The 6,288-nt window shown below is 44.1% G+C and overlaps 1 pseudogene; it reads left to right on the top strand.

Annotated features, from left to right (window-relative positions):
* Positions 1-255: 255 nt before the first annotated feature.
* LOC140528668 (hereditary hemochromatosis protein homolog) lies at positions 256-5,432 on the top strand (annotated as a pseudogene).
* The last annotated feature ends 856 nt before the right edge of the window (positions 5,433-6,288 follow it).

Here is a 6,288-nt window from a genome sequence, read left to right as displayed (position 1 = left end):
ACAGAAAAACAGTTGTACTCTCTGGGGCAACAGTCATTGACACTAGCTCCTTTCGTTGCTTCCGCCATGATCCTAACACCATTAATCTCCACAGAGTCATCTCTAATACTCATTTTTAAATTCTTCAGTACCAAAATGCAAGGTTCTGGTAGACAGAGTGGTTTCATCACAAAGGAACACCCTCTGACTCAACTGATGGGCAAGTGGAACTTACTGAGTCGTGCTGTGTGGCAGTTATGTGGGAGGTATGAATTGGAAGGAATGATAGGTACCATGCCCCCTTCTGGAAAGTCCCTTGGAAAGTCACGCATCCTGCCCAACCTCAGTTAGCCTCCCAACAGAGGGAGACATGGCAGGCGCCATGACATCTGACTCCCATTCTCTCTTCTTTCCTTTCTATCATTTAGCCCATCACAGCCATGAGACCTTTTTTACTGCAGTGGGCACATCAAAGACTCTCTTGAGCTTCACCATGGTCAGCTTCTTGGATGATGTAGAGATCGCCTTCTATGACAAGAAAACCCAGCAGCTTGAGATCAAGGAGGCCTGGGTCTCCCATGCCCTGGGGGTGGACTTCATATAAGATTGGCAGTACAAGTTGATGAGCGATGAGATTGATTATTTTGGGCTCTCCAGAATTGGGTACAGAATGATGCAAAAGTAAGTCTTACCCACTCCCCACTACTCTCATAACTCTTTTCCAAACTGCCCTCTTACCTCTGGGGCTTTAGGGACCCAAATCCATGAAATCACACCATTAAGGCAAGTGTCCAGGGGCTCAGTGCTTGCTATGCCCTATGCACGGAAAGTATTATGAAGGCTTCTGTTCTAAGCCTTAATCCTCATTTTAAAAAAAACACCTCAGTTTCCCAGGTTGCCAGTTCTACCTCTTAGAACAAGTCCAGGGTTCTTTGCCTTTGGTACCTGGGCTTCCACTACTTTTCAGATTAAACTCCCTGAACCCCAGCTCAAATCAATATCTGTTGTCCCTAAGCTCAGAAGCCCAAATAGCATTCTCCCTTCTCCTGATATGGCTACTGAATCTTGATCCCTGATTTTCCTTTTTATCCCATGTGGCTATATATTCCATGTAATGAGGTCATTTTTCCTCTATTATATTTAAAAGAGAAAAGAAAGAATACACATTCAAAAATAATTAGCCTCTGATTGAATATTCCCTATCTCCTTAGCTATCCCCCCAGACTGTAGTTCTCCATATGATCTTTGATTTTCCCTCTGCTGAATGATTTAGCAACCCCATGGGCCCCAGAATGGAATTTGCTGTGTAATGGCTAGTTTCAAGAGGTTTGTCCATCTAATCACTTACTGAATGAGATCTCTCCTCTCTAAACAAGGAACACACGGGAATAAATATAGGATAGGTGGGCAGTCAGTCAATATGCATTTAGTAAGAGTCTACTATGTGACAAGCACTGTGCTAAATGCTGGGGATGCAAAGAGGCAAAAAACAAAATTTCTTGTCTTCAAGGACCACCTTACGTTGCAATAGGGCAGACAATGTACAAACAACTAGGTACCTACAAGATGTGTGGAGAGAAAACAGTAGGTAATCTGAGAGGAAAGTTTCAGGGGAGGAGAAGGTGGAAATGGGAAGGTGCTGGGAAAGGCTGGAATGTGAGCTACATCTCAAAGGAAGCCAAGAAAACTGAGAGACAGAGGTGAGGAAAGAAAGCATCCAAGGCAAGGGGGTAACTTGCAAGTAGGCCAGTGTTGCCGATAACAAGATACATGGATGCGATTAATAATGTGTAAGAAACCTAGGAAAGGAGGAAGGAGTGAGGTTATAAAGGTCAAACAGGATTTTGTGTTTTATCCTGGAGGTAACAGGGAGCCACGGCAGTTTGTTGAGTAAGATCAGATCTAAAGTTTAGGAATATCATTTTGGCATCTGAATGAAGTAAGGCCTGGAGTGGGAAGAGACTTGAGGCAAGGAGATGAATCAGATAGCTTTTGCTGTAGTCCAGGCAGGAGGGGATGAGGGCTTTCATTGGGCAGCTATGGGAGCGGAGAGAAGGGGATTTATACGAGAGACCTTCTGGCTAAAGATCAGACAACAGATTAGAGGATAGGATGGGTGTGGGTAAGGAAGTGAGGATAATCCCTAAGATGTGAGTCTGGGCAAATGGGAGAATGGTGGGGCCTTGGACAAGAATAGGGCAGCAAGGAAGAAGGAAGAGTTTGGAGAGAAAGACAATGAGTTCTGTCTAGGATATTTTGAGTTTGAAATGTCTATGAGACATCCAGTGCAAGATGTCTAATAGGCAGCTAGAGATGTGAGAATGAGGTCATAATTCAGACTAGGGCTGGATATACAGATCTGGAACTCATTTACCTACAGATGATAATGGAACCTATGGGAGTTGGTGAAATCACCATATTAAATATATGGAAGGAGAAGAGAGGAGGGCCAGAGGTAGTAGGTAAGACTTGGAGGATGATAAGGCAAAAGAGACTCAGACAGGTAGGAGGAAAGCAAGAGGAAGGAGTGTCACCAACACCTAGAAAGGAAGCAGTTTGCAGGAGGAGAGAGTGATCTGAGAATGTTCAAAGCCACAGAGAGGTCAAGAAGGACGTGCATTGAGAAAGACTACTAGATTTGGCCTGTAAGATTGGAGAGAACCCTTTCAGGTGAATGATAAAAGCCAAAGGACAGAGGTTTAGAAAAGAGTGAGACAAGCCAAAGTATATACCCCAATTGTGGGTGGTTTTGTCAAGTTTATGAATGAAAGGAAGCAGAGATAAGACAATAGCTAGCAGTGATTGATTAGATCAGTAAAAATGTTTGTTTTAAGTGTGAGGATGCCAGACGTGTGTAGAGAAGTAGATAAAAAGAGATTGACAATTAGGGAAAGAATAGGAATAATAGAGGGGAAGATGCTGGAGAAGACAGATGATAATGTTCCCATCACCTCAAAAATCAGAAACCTTCAACTTGATGCAGGTCCCTTCCAATCTTTACAAAGGCAATCTCTTTCCTTAGGAGATCCACAAGACAGGGACCATCCTCCAGATTCCCTTTCACCCAATCCAATCTCATCAACGTATATTAAGCACCTATATGTGCCAGCCAATGGAGATGGGAAGACGAAAAGTCCCCACCCACTAGGCATTTTCATTCCACATTCACACTGACTTTGTCCTCAAAGGAACTCTTTGCTCTCACAGAGAACCACACGGTCCAGATCTGGCATAACTGTCACCTGGACAGAGACATCCATGTGAGCAGCCGCATCTGGTGCGCTGTGGATGGCGAGGACTTCTGCCAGATGGATGAGTGGATAAGCCTCTGGGTGGCCAAGAAGCCTGAGGCTGAACCTGCCACACTCCTCTCAGAGAAGATCTACTGCTCCAAGAAGGTGAAACATTACCTGGAAGACTATTGTGTCCAACCAATGAGAAAAGTCCTACAGTATTCAAACATCCGGGATAGTGGTGAGGCCCCTCTCCTCCCAGGAGATCTGGACCAGTGGCACTTGTATAGAAGATGAATCCCTAAAGCAGGAGCCTAGAGCTCTAGCTCAGAATGCCAGGGAACCTCAAATTCACAAGGCAAAAATCAGCACCATAGAAATGGGGAGGTTGTATTTCTTTGGTGGAGGGGGGAATCATGAGCTGTGAATACTAATCAGAGTGAAAAATACGGGGGAAGTATAGGACCAACTACAGCATCAATCCAAGGAAGGGGGAAAAAAAAGAAAATGAGCATTTATAGAGCACCTACTATCTGCCACAGACGGTGAGGCTGTGGTTTTTTTTACAAATGTTGTCTCCTTTGATCCTCACAGCAATCCCAGAAAGGGGCTGCTATTATTATCCTCATTTTACAGATGAGGAAGTTGAGGTAAATAGAGGTTGACTTGCCTAGGATTGCACAGCCAGTGAGTGTCAGAGGTCAGATTTGAACTGGGGTCTTCTTGACTCCAGGCACAAAAATCTATCCACTCAGCTGCCTCTGAGGATGAACTCTGTCTCTGTCCAGCAGTCTAGCTAAAGGCAGAGATGCCCATCACCAGAAAGAAAGCCGCTGACTGATTTCGTTTGTTTGTTTATTTTCAAATGAACCTCAGGAGATCCTGTTTACTGAGTTTTGTAGGTCTTAGGACGTTCACGGGTGTAGGAAGTACCCACAGTGATGAAGCCATGGGTCTTCTCAAGTATTATAACTTTAAATAGTCTGTTAAACTTATGTTAACTGGTTACAACAAATAGGAGCCTAATGGCTACTCTCAATTGATTTTGATATGTTCTGCACCATTATCATCAATATAATCCAGCAAGCAACAATTAAGCACCTACTAGGTACAAGGCACTGAACAAGAAAATGGAAATGTGAAAGCTAATTAAAAACAGTCCCTGTCCTAGGGACATTTCATTCTTAGAAAGGGAAAATTAACCACTATCTTTTCTTTGTTATGTCAGCAAATCAGTGAGCAAGGTACAAAGAGATGAAAAGTTTGGCACTCATGCTTTTACTGGGTCTCAGTTAATGTGGAAGGAACTAGGATAATAAGGAGGCCAGGGTGGGAAAAGAGGATTGAAATGAAGGAAGGAATACCACCATTCTGTACTGACCTCTGCCCACAGTGCCCCCAGAGGTGACCGTGAACCAGCATGATGCCCCAGATGGCAACATCATCCTCTCCTGCACAGCCACAGGCTTCTACCCCCGCTCTATCCTGCTGCACTGGGAGAAGGATGCGCAGCTGGTGGTGTGGGGGCAGGAGAGCTCCAGTGGCATCTTGCCTAACATTGATGCCACCTTCTACCTCCAAATCACCCTGAAGCTCCAGTCAAAGGACATGGAGACAGGGTACACCTGTGTGGTGGAGCACAGTGAGCTAGAGACTCCAGCTGTGTACTCTGGTGAGTGTCCCACCCAAACTGGCCTGGTCAGTCCCCAAGAGAGCATATCCTGGAGTTAGCCTCTCCAGCCCCTAGCCAGGGAGGGCCCACAGGGAAGGATTCCAGTTCTAAATCTATGATTCTATTACCTCTAATATTACTGACCATTGCTTTCAGTTAAGATTTCCACCCCCATTTGTCCGTGCCCTTCATTTTTACCAGTGCCTGTAAAACCCACTAAGGTAAGACCTTGGTACATGGTCTTGAGCATCCTGGCAATCATCACCATGTTGCTGAGCTGTGCTGTTGTTTTCATCACATTGAAGAAGAGGAAGACAGGTAAATATGTGGAGCAATGACATACGGAAAGTGCTTTACAAACCCCAAAGCGCTGTGTAAATGTGTGGGATGGTGATGGTAGTGGTGACAATGGTCATGGAAAGAATTAGTAAAATTATGATGGTGATAAACAAGATGGCGACATGGCAATGGTGGTGATAGTGATGGTGACAAGATTGATGGTGATGATGATACTCTCAATGATGGCAGGGATGACGTGATGATGATGCCAGTAGCCATGATGATAAGGCTTCTGCCAACATGAAAGGTGGTCATGAGGGAAACTCTTTACAAACTGAACCTCAGACCTGGAAACAACTTCAGTGATCACCTAATAAAATCTGTCCACTCACCATCCTGACCCTGATACCCTGGACACTAAGAACTAATCACAGTTCTGCATTGATGGCCTATGTGACTGGTTCTTTATTCAAGAGGACTTGAATTCAAATCCACCCTCAGACACTAACTATGCAACCCTGGACAAGGAAAAAAAACCCTCTCTTTGCCTCAGTTTCCTCATCCATAAAATTTGTAATAGTATTTACCTCCCAGGATTGTTGTGAGGATCAAATGACATAACACTAGTAAAGTATTTAATACAGTGCCTGACACATTGTAAACACTATGTGAATATTAGCTATTATCTTCATCCTCATCACCATTATCATGATTCATACCACACTTGTTAATACGGATGTCCTCCAAGGCTCAGTCCCAGGTCCTCTTCTCTTTTTTATAAATGCTACTTCACTTTGGGATCTCCTCAGCTCCCATGGATTTCATTGTTATCTCTATACAGGTGATTCCAGATCTATGTATCCAATACTAGTCTCTCTCCAGAATTGAAGGCCCACATCACCAACTCTCTTCTGTGCATCCCAAACTCAACATGGCCAAAACTCCTCGGAACTTGCTGTCATTGTCAAGGGCACTACGTTTCTCCCAGAAATGTAGAGTCACAACCTTGGGATTATACTGGACTCCTTACTCACATACCACATGTCCAATTCATGGCTAAATTCTGTTTTTCCTACCTTCACATCACCTTTGTATATGTGTGTGTGTGCATGTATTTGCATGTAC

This window comes from Notamacropus eugenii, chromosome 1 (genome assembly GCF_028372415.1).
Source record: "Notamacropus eugenii isolate mMacEug1 chromosome 1, mMacEug1.pri_v2, whole genome shotgun sequence".
NCBI lineage: Eukaryota > Metazoa > Chordata > Mammalia > Diprotodontia > Macropodidae > Notamacropus > Notamacropus eugenii.
The sequence above is the reverse complement of the archived record's forward strand: the minus strand, read 5'-3'. Positions and strand labels throughout refer to the sequence as shown.